Source organism: Pseudophryne corroboree, chromosome 4 (assembly GCF_028390025.1).
Source record: "Pseudophryne corroboree isolate aPseCor3 chromosome 4, aPseCor3.hap2, whole genome shotgun sequence".
In the NCBI taxonomy this organism is placed as follows: domain Eukaryota; kingdom Metazoa; phylum Chordata; class Amphibia; order Anura; family Myobatrachidae; genus Pseudophryne; species Pseudophryne corroboree.
Window position 1 is genome coordinate 422,434,152 of NC_086447.1, and position 19,022 is coordinate 422,453,173.

Genomic DNA, 19,022 nt, shown 5'->3' on the forward strand with positions numbered 1-19,022 from the left:
GTTGATACTGTTAACTGGGAGCACAGTGCCGATAATAAAGTCTGTCTTTAAACTCACCACAAAGCTGCTGTAGTGATACTCAGTGATTTGGAGGTTGTCCAGGTTCTTAGTTTCCACTGTCAAGTGGATAGCTAGCAAAGTGAGCCTTTGATTTCTGTAACATCGGTGACTGCACCTGTTAACAAGCAAAAGCCCGGGGCAGTGTGTCCTCTCAATGGTGTGTAGCGGGCAGCTTGTTATCAATTGGTGCTGGGATCATAGCCTACTGAAAAACAGAGCACCAACAGCTTGCTTCTATAGCTTGCACTGTGCACTGCACGCTAGTCGCAGCACTGGAGCTCACCTGCACAGCGTCGAAGCCAGCTGCAGGCAGACATGTAGGACAGAGACACTGCCCCGGGAGCCATCTGCTGTCTCACTGGAGCAGCACAGCACTGCCGGTTAAAAGAAAATAACTGCTCCTCTGTATCTCTTTGGCGCCCCCTCAAATCCTGCAGCCGCGGCACATGCCCCCTTAGCCCCCCCCCCCAGTTGCGGCCTTGTTTATGGGGAAAATCTTAAAATGACTATAGTATCACTCCTATGTGACCATGTAACTCACAGCTAAAAGCATTACTTTGTGTACAGCACCATTTGGGCAGCTGAAGAGCTTAGTGTCTTCCTAGCATTCTACAGAAGCCAAAGTCTACTTTGCGCTCCACAAACATTGTTAGACCTGTAGGTGCCAAGATCAAACATGTCAGTTGTATACAGGCACATCAAGAGTGCACCCAGATACCGCGGTGTGTGTCCAAATTTAGGGGAGGCATGGCCACACTCCCTCATAAAAAATGTGAAAAAATACTATGCACGACCCTGTGTGCTGCAATTGAGAAGACATTTGTCCTAGTAGTGCTGCAACCAACCCAGCCCACGCCCAAGTAAAGTGTACCTCCCCCTTTCCCTCTCAGCATCACTGGTTATATGTCCATTGTTACTTACACATGTACAGTATGAATGGTGGGTATATACTAAGTTTGAGCTGGGTATCTCTCATGCAGATCCTCCTATCTGCAGGGTGCCTTTCCAACCAAACTGCAGGCCAAATATAGGTGCCAACTCTTGGCAGGCACTATGGTGGTAGGTGGCAGCGGTGTGCAAATGAAGGTTAGTCCACAAAGTAGATCACTTACCCAGTGGTTATTAACCAGGTAGGAACAGGTAACACAGTGTTAACAACAATGTACAGGTTACAATGATTTCACCAGTGGCAGGCAGGAACATTTCTAGAGTTATGCTGGGTGTTGTGGTCAGCCTCGCTCACACACAGTGTGTAGCCTATAGTCAGTGGTGGCAAAAATGGTGTCTGTATATACCAGTGACGTACAGTGGGGTGAGGCAGGTGAGGCATATATGTATATTCCAGAGTTTTGTCTATATAAAGTATATGAAAAATGCAAATAATATATTAGAAATATCTTCTTTGTATTATTCTAATAATTTTTATAATCAAAACTCTAGAGAAAAAAGACTATAGCAGGGGATGCAGTGCCTTCTCTGCCTATCTTTTCTGCAAGTCTCTTTTAAAATCTCACCAAATTTCCAGCAGTATATACTGCTGCACTTGTGTATAATGCCCACATGAACCCTTGGGCTCATATTTTCTGTGTAAATCTGGCTCGGGTACTACAGTAGCTAGTGCTCCCTCAGCCATTTACCTCACCACACGTCCCTGATATATAATGCAGTGGTGAAATAGTATAAATAGTGTTTCACTGGGGCTCCCATTATAGCGGGACACAGAGCCGGCCCTAGGCATAGGCAAACTAGGCAAATGCCTAGGGCATTTTACATGCCTAGGGGCACAAGCAGCTTCTGTTGATTAAAATGATATGTGGCATGCCTGTAGTCTGTGTGTGACTGTGGTTGTATCTGCACACAAAATGCTACGTTACGGTGTTTTCCTGGAAATCACTGTAACGTAGCATTTCGTATGCAGATACAGTCACAGTTGCACACATAATATAGGCATGTCACATATCATTTTAATCAGCAGAAGCTGCTTGTGCATCCTAGCCACATAACAATGCAAAAAGGCGCCTGACATTAGCAGAGCTGACAGATGACTCACGACAGACATCTCCTGCTCTGTGGGGTATTGAGGCAAGATGTATGAGGACAAATCTGTATCCAAGAAGAGGCAGAGGTCACCGTATTAGTCGCCATGTGAGTACTGTGTGTGTGTGAGTGGGTTGGTTGTGCAATAGTGTTGGGCATATGTGTAAGGGGCATTATGTGTGTCATGTGTATAAATGCATTAATAATGTGCAGCATATGTGTAAGGGACATTGGGGGTGATTCCGAGTTGTTCGCTCGCAAGCTGCTTTTAGCAGCATTGCACACGCTAAGCCGCCGCCTACTGGGAGTGAATCTTAGCTTATCAAAATTGCGAATGAAAGGTTCTCAAAATTGCGAATAGAAATTTCTTTGCAGTTTCTGAGTAGCTCGAGACTTACTCTTCCAGTGCGATCAGTTCAGTTCTTGTCGTTCCTGGTTTGACGTCACAAACACACCCAGCGTTCGCCCAGACACTCCTCCGTTTCTCCAGCCACTCCCGCGTTTTTCCCAGAAACGGTAGCGTTTTTTCACACATTCCCATAAAACGGCCAGTTTCCGCCCAGAAACACCCACTTCCTGTCAATCACATTACGATCACCAGAACGAAGAAAAAACCTTGTAATGCCGTGAGTAAAATTCCTAACTGCATAGCAAATTTACTTGGCGCAGTCGCAGTGCGAACATTGCGCATGCGCAATTAGCGGAAAATCGCTGCAATGTGAAGAAAATTACCGAGCGAACAACTCAAAATGACCACCATTGTGTGTCATTATGTGTATAAGGGCATTAATTATGGTGGTCATTCTGAGTTGTTCGCTCGGTAATTTTCTTCGCATCGCAGCGATTTTCCGCTAATTGCGCATGCGCAATGTTCGCACTGCGACTGCGCCAAGTAAATTTGCTAAGAAGTTTGGGAGTTTGGGAGTGTGTGAAAAAACGCTACCGTTTCTTAGAAAAACGCGGAAGTGGCTGGAGAAACGGAGGAGTGTCTGGGCGAACGCTGGGTGTGTTTGTGACGTCAAACCAGGAACGAAACTGACTGAACTGATCGCAGTGGCAGAGTAAGTCCCGAGCTACTCAGAAACTGCAAAGAAATTTCTATTCGCAATTTTGAGAATCTTTCGTTTGCAATTTTGCTAAGCTAAGATTCACTCCCAGTAGGCGGCGGCTTAGCGTGTGCAATGCTGCTAAAAGCAGCTTGCGAGCGAACAACTCGGAATGAGGGCCGATGTGCGGCATATGTGTAAGGGACATTATGTGTATAAGGTCATTAATAAAGGTTGGCATAATCTGTAAGGCGCATTATGTTTATAAGGACATTTATAATGTGTGTCACATGTGTGAGGGGCATTACTGTATGCTATTATGTGTATAAATGCATTACTAATGTGTGGCATTATGTGTATAAGGAACTTTACTATGTGGTTCAACGTATAGAAAGGGCAATACTGTGTGGTCTAATGTGAATAAAGAGCAATATGGTGTGGTGTGGTGTAATATGAATAAGGGGCAGTGCAGTGTGATGTAATGTGAATAAGGGGCACTACTGTGAGGAGTAACGTATATAAGGTAAAGTAGTACTACTGTGTGATGTAACATGAATAAGGGACACTATCGCATCATAAAATGTGAATAAAGTTGCACAACTGTGTGGCATAATTTGAATTGGGGGTACTACTTCCCAGCAAGACACACCCCTTTTTGAATTGTGCGCTGAATGTGTGCACTGTTCCTATTTAAAATATAGGGGGTAGGGGCACAAAAAATAAGGACTATTATGGGTGAGGGATGATGGTGCTGGGAAAGGGGTGCAGGGTAAGAGGCGGAACTAGCGGCGGTGCTAGGGGATACCAGCCAAAATCTTGCCTAGGGCATCATACTGGTTAGGACCGGCTCTGGCGGGACACTCAGGGGCATGTCCACTCATACAGGAAAGCGGGGAGGAAAAATCCATGGTATAGCTGTGCATTGCACAGAATCTGATGTAACAGATCATGACTCTGGCAAGCCACTAGCTCCTAGTGCCTGGTAACTATTGCAGCTCTGGTACAGAGGCTGCATAGAGTGTTCCTCTAAGACCAAAGGGGCAGCAACAGTGCCGCCCCCTTGGCCTTGTGCCCTGAGCAGCGGCACTAATTACAACCCAAGTTATAACCGTGAGCTGCAGCACCTTAAAAAAAATAATTTCACAGCAGATTAATTGCAACACAATTTACATTCTAGGCTTGAGAAATGTGTGGTGTACATTTCTAAATTAATGATTGATGACTCTTGAAATTTGAAACCCAGTATGAATAATTAGTCTAAAACATTGTATGATGGCATAGAATTGATAGTTAAAACCAATATCCAAAAAAACTAGACACTGGTGTAATACTCTCCTTCAGACTTTACATGTTGGACCCTCCAGCCAAGTGGTGTTGCCTTTACCAAGCAGGGCAATACCAGGTGAATGCTCTAACAACAAAAACATTTTACAACAGAAAAACTGCCACTGGCTCCCTCCCTGTGTTGCACTTTTTAAAAAATATTTTCTATGGAGGAGGGCTGGCCACACTACCCCACGTTGGCCATGCCCCTCCTAGTACCAGGCCCCAACAGAGATGTCAGCACCCCTATATATTTCAAATCTGACAAGCCGCATCCTTATGGTTTAAGTAATGTCCGTTTATCTGGAGCAATGATAGAAAAGTCTGAACCGCTATCTTGTGTTTGACCCATGCTGAATGTTTCCAGTCTTCTCCTGCCTCTGCCTGTCTCCTTGACACCACACATGAGCATGCAGAATGCAGCTGAAGGCAGCTGGTAGCCCAAAGCACCAAATTATACCAGCTAGCAAGGGCGCTTGCAATGAAGACAAAGATATGTTAATAAAAGGACAACATCAAGACTTCCGGGTATGGCGCCGATGCGTGCAGCAGCAGCAGTGTGAGCTCCATGTGCCGCCCCAGCCCTCGCTAGCCCGCACGCTGTGCATAACGCAACACCCCGCTCCCGGACCGCTCACCTGCTTGTGGGAACACTGCTAGCCCCTGATGGAGCGCTTCCTGGCCGCCCCTGAAGCGGCAAAGCCCCTCAAACAGCGTCCTGCAAAAACGAAGGGGGACTCCAAGATGGCCGCCGGGCAGCAGCCACAGTCTCAGCAGCAGCAAGTGCACACAGACCCTGAGTTACATTCATCAACTGACTCCTCTGCTGCCACAGCTCTCCCTGTGCATACTGACCAATACACAGAAGTCTCATAAGACTACACAGTAGGCTGAGGGCCCAATTACATATTCTGATATGGTAAAGGCAATTCAAGACTCCATTAACCCTATCATGGAATCCCATGCTGCCAAAGTAACGCAGGCAGTGCATGACATCAAGTCACATTTCAAACAGCTTTCCAAACGGGTGCAGGCTAATGAACAGCGTCTCGGGGAGACATTTCATGACGTTGCCGATTTAAAGGAGCAGTGCGCTTTTCTTCAGAAATCTCATTACCAACTTCTCAATAAAGTCGACGACCTCGAGAACAGATCACAAAATAATCTGAGAATTGTTGAGCTGCCCGAGGCTCTTAAAGGGCCAGCACTCTTTTCATTCATACAGGACACGCTGCCTGATTTGCTGGATATTCAAGATTCCTGCGCGGGTATGATTGTAGAGAGGGCCCATCGCATTGGTCCTGCAAGGCCTACACAAGATACCCGACCCCGGGCTGTTATTTTCCGCTGTCTTAATTATATCCACAAAGACACTATTTGGTCTGCGTCTCGTCGCAAGCGGAATTTACAATAGAACGACGTGCGGATTTTTATCTTCCAGGACTATTCTGCAGAGGTGGCTAGGGCAAGACGTGAATTCACCCCACTTTGTTCCCGCCTGGCCAAAACAAACAGAAAATTTGCTCTCATATACCTGGCTCGGCTGCGCCTGTTCAAAGGATCCTCATTTACAGACTTCTCCACCGTAGCTGATGCGGAAGCCTATCTGTTGGAAGAGGAGAATGGCCGTTCTTCACTGCACCTACCCTCAACAGACTTGGCTCCTGACTGCTGACCACGGATATGAAACCTCTTAGCGTGGTTATTTCCTCCTTCACTGGCGATTACTTTGCTGCTCTGTTATATTTGTTCTTTTTATAGCTGATAATCGCTGGGAGTTTTTGAAATTATTGCTGGGAGGTAGCGCCTTTCTTACTGACATGGGTGCCATGTCGGGTACTATATTGCCAATAATCTCATTCTTAATGTGATTTTCCTTTTTTCTTTTAAGGCGCCTTCTCCCTAATGTTCTCCACATGTTTTCTGAGTTCGTATTTTGTTTGTTCTATGTATAAGCTATGCTTAATGTTTTTCAGTTCCAGGGCTGGGGCAAGCCTGGAGTTCTTACCTGGTTCTCCATTTGGCGAACTATAGGTCAATCTATGTTTTCTTTGTACCTGAAGTATATTTTTAATGCTAATCTTTTGATACATTCTTTTCTGGATCCTCTGCTCTACTTTCCCCCACTTTTTCTACCCATTGCTCTCTCCTCTCTGTGTCTTGTCCTGTCTGTTTTATATGTCCATTATAGCAATGTATTTTGTAGATATGACATTATCGGTTTTATATGTTGCCATGAGTCATACCTTTCTTTAGCTGTTAGATGGCCAGTTTAAAATTCTGCACATATAATGTTGGTGGCTTCCACTCCCCCATAAAGAGGAAGAAAATCTTACTTTATTTGTCTAAACTGCATGTGGATGTGGCATTCCTCCAAGAATCTGATCTTCTCCCCCCTGAGATTGACAAGCTTAACTGCCTGGGCTGGAAGGTGTTGGCGTCTGCCCCCTTTACCGCTAAGGCCCGTGGGGTACTCATTTTGGTTAGACGCTCTGTTCAAGTAGACCTTCACTCCTCCCAGTCAGATACTGAAGGCAGGTTTCTCATTGTGGACGCCACTCTAGATGATTCTCGTTTTCTCTTGTGTAATGTCTATGCCTCCAATATTGATCCCCAACCCTTTTTTCTGTCTATTGCCACTAAACTGCATCCGCTTTCTCATAAACAGTTGATCCTCGCGGGTGATTTTAATTCTACTGTATCCAATGCTCTTGATAGGAATACTAAACCCAGATCTAGCCGTTATACCCCCAAATATGGTTTACCATATTTAATGTCACAGCTGCATCTTGTGGATGTCTGGCGAGCTTGCCATCCAGTCGGCCGTGAATATACATGTTTATCGGCTGCTCATGGCACATTGTCGAGAATTGATTATTTGCTCATCTCGGCTTCTATGTTTACCAAGGTGCAGGCTTCTGAAATTGAACCTGTGTCCTTATCTGATCATGCGGTCTGCTGGATGGCTCTCGCCACCTTCCCCAATAGAGGCCCTGTCAGACAATGGCGCTTCCCATCCTACCTAACCAATTCCATCCAATTTAGAAATATGCTGGAGGCCTCATGGGCGGACTTTAAACATTGTAATGCTGCTGCAGAGATGGATTCACCGCTCCTGTTCTGGCAAGCATCTAAGTCCGTACTAAGAGGCTCTGTTATCTCCTTCACTTCCAAACATAGGAAAGACACGCAAGCACTCTACCTTGATGCTCAATCTAGACTTACTGACGCCTACCAGGCATTTACACGCTCCCCCACCCCGATTACCAAAAAACTCTACTATGAACAAAAATCCCTTTTTGACAAACTGTTAACTCAAACTGAATCTAAATTAACATTTATGTCTCAAAGTAGATTCCATAAATTTGGCAATCGTTCCAGTCGATTGCTTTCGAATCTCCTGAAAGGTCAACACCCCCCGACACTTATCCATGCTTTGACTGGGGCTGATGGCACTGTGGTACATGATTGTGGCCAGGTGTCTGAAGTTCTGCAGTCCTTTTATTCCTCATTATACTCCGAACCCTCCATTGATCACCAACAACAACACTCTTTTTGGTCTTCCCTTACTCTTCCCTCCCTGTCTTCTGCCTCGTCCCAACTTCTACTAAACCCCATTACTGAGGAGGAGGTGCTCCGCGCAATTCACTGTTTGAAATCGAGCAAAACCCCTGGGCCTGACGGTCTGACCAATGAATACTATAAAATACTGGCCCCTCAATTGCTCAAACCCCTTTGTACGCTTTTCAACTTGCTGTTGACCGGGACCCCCCCTCCACTTTACTTCAATGCTGCGATTCTGAAAATTCTCCATAAACCGGGAGAAACCCCCTGCTTCCCAGTTCCTATAGACCTATTTCCTTTTTGAATACGGATTACAAGATATATACCAAGATCTTGGCAGACCGGGTAAAGCTTCTCTTGCCCTCTCTGATCCAGGAGGACCAGATGGGGTTTATTTGGGGTTGTCATTCTACGGTGAATGTGCGTAAGATATTGGCTGTCATGCAGTGGCTGGAGACTTCAGGAAACCAGGAGCCCTATGCCCTTCTATCCCTTGATGCTGAGAAGGCTTCTGACCTGGTCACATGGAATAACCTTTTTGACACCATGCACAGGTTTGGGTTCCCGGATGCTTTCACCCATGCAGTACGCCTTCTATATCATGACTCTTCCTCCCAAATTCTCTCTAACAATTATCTTTCTTCTCCCATTCCTCTTCATAGAGGGACCAGGCAAGGCTGCCCCCTTTCACCTCTTTTATTCGCTATAGCTATAGAGCCCCTGGCCACTGCACTGCGCATGTCTCTAGAATATACCGGTATCGTCGTTGGATCGACTGAAGTGAAACTCAGTCTATTTGCCGATGACATGCTTTTATTTATCTCTAATCCCCAATCTTCCATCCCTGCTGTAAAACATATTATAGACCATTTTAGCTCCTTCTCGGGATTTCGCGTGAATTATGACAAATCGCGCCTCCTCCCTTTGGGCTCTGGCCACTCCTCAAACCTCCTATCTCCCACACTGACACAATTTTGCCGCTCCCCACTTAAATACTTAGGCATTATGATTCCCCCTAATCTAGACGCCCTTTACTCTGCTAACTTCCACCAGATTTACTCCTCGGCTGAGAAAATATTTAACGGCTGGATAGACTTACCTCTATCATTATCTGGTAGGGTGGTGGTTGTTAAGAGCTTTGTTTTTCCCAAATTATCCTATGTCCTCCAAATGCTTCCCCTGCAACTTTCTAAGTCAGATATCCAACGATTTGATTCCCTGTTTACAAGATTTATTTAGGCGAAAAAACAAATCTAGGGTATCTCGCTATATTTTGCGACTGACGAGGACGGAAGGTGGTTTTGGGATGCCGGACATTTCTGCTTTCTCGAATGCAGCTATGTTTCGGTACATGGTAGATTGGTTTTCTGGTGGCTCTGTATATACTCTCCCTAACATAGAGGAACACCTTTTTCATCCTTTTTCACCATCTGCTCTCCTTCATGCACCTACCTCACTGATTCCTTCCCATTTAAAATCCAACATACTCTTTCGTGACACTTATAAAGCCTGGAAATCTATCAATAAACGATTACACAGGAATTTCTCTAACTCCCCTTACACCACCTTTTGGGGCAATCCGCAATTTCCTCCTGGTTTGGACGACCGTGCTTACTTGACGTGGAGAGAGAAAGGCATCTCGTCCATTCGAGATATCTTTGACCCTGGGGGTGTGATCTACTCTTTCTCTGCATTGTCGGATAGGTATGGTCTACCCAACTCCCAATTTTTTATGTACCTACAATCCCGTCATTTTGCAAAGTTGCTACCACCTGGGATGACCCTTGATACAACCATTGACCCTCTTACCCCTCTCTTGCGTTCCAATCTAATTATAGGTTATAGGCTGCGTAATTTATATTCTATTCTTATAGACTCAGGGAAAACACCTTTGCAACATACTCTCCTCTCGCGCTGGCTGCGGGACTTACCTGATTTCCCGGCCATGTCGGTACTTATGTCCACACTCCCCCCCACATTTAAACATTTAAAATCTGCAGCCTTGCAGGAAACGCACCTCAAATTCTTAAATAGAGCCTACATCTCCCCGAAACAGCATTCCTATTTCACCCTGGCCTCTATGGGTCGATGTTTTAAATGTGGGATGGCTGAGGCCACATACTATCATAACTTCTGGGACTGCAGGAAAATAAGAACTTTCTGGGACAAACTGATAAACCATGTTAATGATATCTTTTCAATTCGCATTAACAAGCTCCCTACCGCATGCCTATTTTACTGCTTTTCAGATTGGGACCTGGGATTGCATAAACAGAGGATTATACCTGCTCTGACAGTTATCCTTACTATTGCCAAAAAATTAATCCTTACCCATTGGTTACATAGACATTCTCCATCTATTGCAGAATTGAGAACCTCTCTACTAAACAACATATTTTACGAGCGGCAAGCTCTAGTGCCTGACATAGAATCGGGGGCCCCTAGATTCTATAGGAAATGGGAAACTGTTATACAAAGCTTTGATGACGCCACTCAGCTCAGAATCCAAAAAATCTTCGAACCCACTACTTGGTATATGTATAGACAGATTGATTGATGCTATTAAATTTGCTATGCTGGAATTATGTTAGCCCTGTAGGTGCTGCTTACTTAACTCCGTCGACAGGACATATATGCAACCTGCCAGCCTTATAGAATAATTTCTCCTATAGAGAATGATGATGTATGTTGTCCTGGTTATGTCTTGTTCACCCCCCCCCCCTGTTCCCTTTTCCCATCTCTTCCCTTTTCTTTCTTTCTCCTCCCATTTCTCTCTCCTCTACGATTTATACGATTTCACATTTTTACCTAACCATTCTTCTTTATAAACTAGAAAATTGATTTGAAGAAGGGTTTTTATTTCTACATTTTTTGTTTCTTTTTCCTTGTCTGTAGTGGACTCTCAGATACTAGGTGGCTATGTGGTCAGATATAGAGGTTTATAACAAATCTTTACTATTATTAGGTACTTTCGTGTTCCTTTAATACCAGATCAGGCATACCACTATGCTGAATGCTATTCCTGGTTGGTAGAGGTGAAATATAACCTATGCTTATCATTTGTTACCTTATTCTACATGTATTATATGTAACTTTACATGTTTTCCTCCACATGCCGGGCTATTATTGTATGACCCCGAACTACCTCATGTTTCTATTTTTTCTGTACCTTTCCACTCTGAACCCAGACAATGATTTATGTACACCTATCTTTACCTTTCTTCAATAAAAATTGTTTTGCAAAAAAAAAAAAAAAAAAAAAGGACAACATCAAAAGAGTGCTATCAAGATTAATTGCATCTAAGATTGTGGAAAGATTGATGTGTAAACATACTATGCTAATTTGACTTACAAAATGTGTATTTCCTTCCAATGATCAAAAAAAGTTCTCATTACCAAATTGCTGGTCTTTGATGTTAAGGATTTAAAGCTTTTTCCTACTTATTTTGATTGAGTAAAGGCTGATAATTGTGTTGGAGAAAGACCATATTTAATAAACGCAAGCACTGGATGTATACACATCTGTAACTTATTAATATTTCCTAAATTCATCTTTTTTGCTTTTAACAACTGGATTTTTTTCCTGGATATTGTTTTTGCTTACATAGGGGTATATACAATTAGTGTCGGATCCTCTCTGACAGAGAGGATCCAACACTTCCTTATTCAATTTGCGGGCATTTCTGACAGGTTTTTGCCCATTTTCGACAATGCCAATCCAAGTTTTTCTAAAGTCGAAACGGCATTGTTGAAAATGAGCCAAAAACCTGTCGGAAACGCCCGCAAATTCGTCAAAATATGTGCATCCATGGCTGATCCGCCGATCCACGTGTTTTCCGACAAGTCGGAAAAACGGCACTGGACTTGAAAAGGTCGACTCCATAGTCGACCTAAAAAAGTCAGAAAGTGCCGTTTTCCCAACTTGCCGGGAATTCCGGTAATAATTGAATAGTCCCCATAGATGCTAATCTAAAAATATTTCTCAATTAATGTGTTGATCAAATTGTTCTACTTGCCTTTAATAAATAGTGTAGTTTTAGAGTGTATTCTTTCATTTAAATGCACATTTGTCCAAAGAGCATCTTTTAAATAGTATTAAACAGCTTTTTGTTCTTTATTATTCTGTAAACAGTTTTATAAACATGTTGTACAGAAGAAATGGATTACATCTAAAAAGATAACAAATAACTCTGCTGGTTATTAGGTGTAATGAGCTTCCAGTCTCAAAATCTCTCCCCTAACATTCCTCTTTTATGTTATTGGAAAAGATTGTAGTTTTCCCATGTGTCAAAGTTGTAATTTTTCAGCTGTCTTTGTTCTTTATTGACTTGTATCGCCTTTGGTAAAGCAAGAACTGCTCAATCAGTTCTGCGAATTGCCTTGTGAAGTCCATTGTTCTTTCACTTATAACTAGTTATAGATTCTTGCAAATCTGAGCATACTGTATGTTTGACCAGTAATACATCACATAAGTATAGAGCTGGTCGAACTGAAAACTGTTCATTTATGTCATAACAGATACATTATTTGTAAACCCATTTGGCTGAGGTCAGATCATCTTGCTGTATTCAATCAACATCTCCTGGTCCTCAAATATGTATTCAGGTTTGATTTGGGAAGTACAGTAAAAGAACAATCTGCAACCAATGAAATTCAAAAAGTGTTCAATATATTTCAGCACATGACTTATAATTTAGTAAGTGAGAATGGGGGCATATGTGACAAGGGCAGTGTAAGGCTGTAAATAGGACATCTGGACATGAATGAAGCTACAGAGTTACACAGTGCAAGGAATATTTTCCCTAAGTGTTGTGATCAGGCTCCTGATGCAGGAATATTGTGATGCCAAATGTCAACCTTATATAAACCAACGTTCATTCATCAAACTTGTTTATTTGTTAGGTCTTTTTTTTTCTTTCAGTTTTTCTGATATTGGTTGGCACCATTATTCATGAATTACCTATTGGCAATATTAGTTATTGCATTTAGGGGCACAGAGAACTATGCCGGGCCAATGTAATTAATAGGAAGGGGGGAGGGGGGTATGGTCTTATACTTCTAATGCAGGAGGGCATGGCCTAATCATTTTAGGGGGTGCGGGGGAGGGCACCCGCTTCCTACCTTACTTGTGGTAAGCAGACCTTCATCCTTGGCTAGCGATATCCTCCCAGTGGTATTTGGAGATATGGCGCATGTGTACTAGAAAGTGAAGACTCTGGCACAGTGCCAGTGTCTGATTTCAATGTGCGGGCACTATCTTCCCGAAGATATCACTGGAAAGTTGGCACTGGCCTTAAGCATATGTATACTTGGGAAAGGGCAGCATACCTGAGCCACCCAAGCGCCCGTCCCTAGCCCCTGCAACAGGCGGACCAGGGTAATTAGTACTTGCTCCCTCACCTCTCTCAGCGTCACTGATTGCATTTTTTATATCATCCATTTACAAATATTACATAAAAATAAAAGTGAAGATTAATTTCAGTGCAAAAATTTATTTTGAGCAACTATGATACAGAATTCAATTATTTTCCCAATTTTGGCTTTGGCTAGCTTGTAAGTATTAACATATGTGCAAATGAAAATGTTCACATACAATATAAAAAGTAACAAATTTGCTGTTAGCATCAGATAAAATACTGTAACAATGACTGTGTAAATTAATATTTACTTATAGTAAAATACAGTGTATGACATGACTTTACCATGTCATCCTGCGTCAAAACATCTCAATTGTACAAGAAATGCTAGAATGCCTTATGGCCATTGAATGATTATTGACAACAACTTGCATAGTATAATTTTTGTACAAAGCAATACATGGGAAAAGATAAACTATTATATTTATAGTAATAAATGCTTTGAATAGGCAGAAATTGCACTCATAAGCAATGTCGGACTGGGGCATGAAGGGTCCACTGGGGAAATGCAGTGGTAGGGGCCCATTCTTAGAGGCTTGGCAAACCATTATTGCATGGTCTGGGCCCCATTGATAAATAATATATATAGTAAATACTGCTAGTGCATGCATGATAATGTACCAGATTAATAACAGCAATGCACTGTAGAATATACACCATAGTCCTGTGCAGTATAATGTAACATATGTATAATGTATAAGTGAGAGGGTGGGGCCCCAGGCAGTGGAGCCCACCGGTGGTTTCCCCTGTACCCTTATGGGCCAGTCTGAGTCTGCTCATAAGGATCTTAAAAGTGCCTGCATACAGAACAGTTTCTTAATACAATATAAACAAAAATGATAACAATATCATTAGTGCTATAGATAACTCCAGCAACTCACAATGTCACAATTTCCAGATGTTTTCAGTGGCAGAGTCCATACATAGTCCACTCCATGCATGAAAATACAGAAAAGACACACAATGGGGAAATACTGATGGCCAACTGCACACCACATGTAAATTCAGAATGCTCAATCTCCCTGCTCCCTTTCAATGGCACCCAAAGCATGATAAATACGTCACACTGTGAATACATGTACAGTATGCTCACTTTTTATAAATTGGTTATGTGCACATAAAGGTTTCTTTCTGTCTTCCTCTTATCCTCATAAATTGTAACATATATCGGTATTCTCAATCCAGTGAGTACATAAACAAACCAGCAAGAAATAGGCTGTGACGCAAAAGGATAAAATGCAATCAGATAAATGTAGTTATAAAACATGAGCTTACAGGCATTAATAAAATATAGTTGGAAAAGAAATCATCCACTACAGAAATGGAACTTGGGTATGCAGTGGCAATGTGCATATGGACTGGTATGCCGTACCCAAAGATAAAAATAGGTACATTTTCTACTTGTTTCAAATGCACTGCTGTGTATTTATCAAGATAAGTGCCTACAGCAAGACAAATACAAATAAGTAATGTGTTAATTGGTACTCACATGTGCAACATAAATTATATATACTACTGTATGCGCAAATAAGTTAAAAAAGCTGAAAAGCACTTTTTCACTTACAATACCACATAGAAAAACACACGTTTAAATTGACGCCATATTGTGGCTGTTGAATAAAGTTTGTTCAAAGCTGGCATAACACCCATCATGCAGTGCTGCAATATACAGTATACAGTAAGCTCCCTTGTTGCTCAGCAAACGTTTCTGTGATCAGGAAATGAATATTGAAAGACCAGTTGGTGAACTTGTGACATTTTGTGCTGATGGAGCTACTGTATCTATAGTGCAAGTGAGATCATTTTCGTTTTTGTTTATTTTATATATATGTATAAAAGTTGGTGACTAATCTTATGGTCTGTTGCTGCTCTTGGAGTGCAGCACAATACAGTAGGTTTAATTATACCTAATTTTTGTATTGCATAGTCTCTTAACCACTTAACTGACTATTTTTTCCCCCCAAAACCCGCTCAGAAATTGTTTTTTTTTTAATGAGTGAATTAGGTGAAGAACATGAATTTAACCCTATCCAAAATGATTTTAGTAAAAAAAAATAGAATTTTCATTTTATTTTTTTGCGCCAAACATCATAACATCAATAGGGAACATCACGACCATCGGAATATAGGTAACATCGCGACCATCGCGACTTTAGTATTTAGTGCCCGGACAGCTGCCAGGTACACAGGGGGGTCTGAGGGTGGCTTGGGGGCGATGATTTACACTTACCAGTGGCTGCTATTGTCTGCAGCCACTGGGGGTGGGGGATCCTGCCGTGCTGACCGACCAGCAATGATTGGCAGCACGGCAACACTGGGGACTGGGTGCTCGAAGGCAAAGGGACCTTCCGGTCCCTCTGACAGCAGCAGTGGAGGGAAGTTTCTCGTCCCTGCCGCTGCTAACACTGTTTATCTGACTGGTCGCATCCTGTGTGACCAGGTCAGATAAAGCATTTGTAGGCATGGTCGCATCTGATGCGACCATGCCTGACAAGTGGTTAAGGAGGGTTAGTTTCATTATGGGATGCCAGCAGTCAGAATACCGATCACGGCATCCTGACAGGGAGAATCCCGAGAGGGGGAAGGTAAGTATACTTACCTTCCCCTAATGCCTCACTAACCCTAACCCTCCCTTTCTGAAGCCTAAACCTAACCCCCCCACCACAGCCTAAACCTCCCAGGGAATGCCTAACTTCACCCCCCCCTCCCTCCCCCACAGCCTAACCCTAACATTCCCTGATGATGCCTAACCTTACCCCCGCTTCCCTGCAGTCTAAACCTATCCCCCTTTCTGCAGCCTAAACCTCTCCCCCCCCCCCCCCCTCCATGGCTTACCTGTCCTGCGTGGTAGGAGTGGAGTGATCGGGATTCCGGGTGTCGGTAATCTGGCACCGGGAATCTGATCCCATTCGGGATTCCAGCGCTGGTCTTCTTAGCTGTGTCGGGATCCTGGCATTAGTATTTTGACAGCCGAGATCCTGACCGGATCCCATGTGGACCTGATCTGTGTGTGTAAAGGATTGCTGATTTTGTTCCCTGCTCATTCAGTTGCGTAATTCTATTTATTTAAAATATATTTGAGAAGGGTAACTAACATGTTTTTTTTTTATGAAAACCTAAGTTAATACATACTTTACAAAGTGGCTACACAGTAGACTACTAAAAAATCTGAGGGTATTATATATAAATGATTTGGGTAATTTTGATGTAGGTGTCAGTTTCTGGATGATTTCTATAGTTCAATAAAATATAATTATTTCAATACTTAGGTAAGAGGCTAGATGATCCTCTGTGGCTTCTATAACAATATATGAAAAATAACAGCAAAAAAGACTTAATTGTACATTACCCTTATACATTATTGTAGGTCATGTATTTATTGTGTAAAAGATGTTTATATGTTACAGCAGGCACACACGCACACATACATGCTCACACACACTGGGATACTCCCCAGTCCAATATACCTGGTGAGGTTTAATTTATTACCATATATTTTACTTTGAGTTTCTCTAAGAACCCAAACACTTATTAGGATTTAAGATTAAAATTGTAACATGTTTCTTGACACTTTTCTCAATACTAATGTGTCGCTGTTACAGATCTCCAGGGAGTTTAAATCACATTGTAAATGCATGGGTAATCTAGGATTATCAAAATGATGTCGACATTTATATAATTGAGATTTAAAAGTCATTATCCATTTATACAGTAAAAGCAGGAGTACGATTTGTAACTCAAATCATTTTTAAATGAGATGCTTGACATTTGTCTTTCAATATATATATTTGTAATTAACATTGAAAATATCCACCCAAACGTACTTGAACATTTATAAACAATCACTTAAACAACACAGATTATTACTGATAAAACAACTTTCAGTAGGAGCCGTTAAAGCTGGAGTTAGATTGTTCAACAAACATTGCTAACTAGAATCTAAATTTCACAGAATTTCCATAACCCCTTAAGAACTCACACTCAAGAGTTGCCTTTGATGTGTCTCTGTGATGTTTGGCTATCTCCTGCTAAGGACTGTAGCATTTGCATCAAGCTGACTTTGAACTGTTCATTGATCACAACTTGTTAACTGTAAAACTGTCTGGGAAAAAGAAAGATTTCTGCCCCAGCATTTGCTTGTTTCATTTCTTTTCTATCACACCAAGGTGAGGTGTTTGAAGTTATATGTTTGTTCATGAGTAAGGCATGTAAACGTTATGGTACAGATTGGCAGTTCAATAATGGGACGTTGAATTATTATTATTATTATTATTATTATTATTATTATTATTATTACTACAGAAATTACTTTTTCATATGTTTTTAAGATGCTATTCCTGTATTTAACAGAACCATCTGAGAAGGGTTAAAAGGTTGAAGATATTCTTAAATCAATACTGGAAAATGCCTATACACTAGTTTGCCTTTACATGTATTCTTTATGAGAATGGATAATGTATTATATTTGAAAGATTTATTAAACACAAAATCCAGTAGACTTCAATCTGAAAATTCTTTCAATAGATTCTAATATTGTATAGTGTATAAATATCCACATATACTGTATAATATGTAATCCTATAAGCCAAACATAATTCAGCAAGTTATAATGATTTCAACTATTCACATCATGTACAATAAAAAGCTTAAATTATACACTTTTATCGATAGTTTTGCGCTATGTTCTTTCCTTTTATCAGAGCAAGTGTAAACACTCATATCTTATTAAGAACACTGTTTGCTATGGGCATAACTACTGGAGTAGCAGGCTAGCAAGGCAGCTGCTGATGTGCTCATCCGAGTCCCTTTGCTGGTGAGCACTGTGCAGAATCCAGGTTCTGCTTCTCTTTTCCATGTTCTCTGAGGGGAAGGGAAGTCTTGTGTTCCTTCTACTTTGATAAGTAAGTGCAGAACAGGAAAGGAGGAGACATTCTACCTTCTTAAAAACCTTCATAGTCCTTTGCAAATGTTGCTGTAGGGAACCTAAAGTTCCAGCCTCCGGCGTATCTATAATGGGTGCAGTGTGTGCAGTGCACTCGGGCCCCTGAGTCCACGGGGCCCCACACCGCACACGCTGCACCCATTTATTTTAATACTCATCCCTCCAGAGTCGTGCGCCAATGTCACCGGTGCTGTTAAAACCTGTGAAAATGGCACAGCTGAGATTTTAATCAAGTTCTGCGCATGCACAGTAGAGAAATCACTGGGAAAATGACCGCCGCACCATTTTCCCAGAGATCTGTGCATGTGCAGTAGAGTCTGAGCCCTCCAGTGTTCAGACTCTACAGCGCCCCCAGCAGGGAGGAAGGGGCCCAAATGGAGGAGGCTGGATACGGGCCTCCTCCTCTCTTAAATCGCTCTGGTTCCAGCTATACCGCTACTGCATGTAAATGAGCCTATGTTGGCACTCTTTGGACTGGTTACTTCCACCATCCAAAATAATATTAAGGGGGTATCCAATTTCCCGCGGTCAATGACTGTGGGTAATTGTATCGCCAGGAGCTATCCTATTAGCCCTGATGTGGAGGTATTTTTTAATTATTTTATGTCGTTACATGTGAAGGACTTATCAATT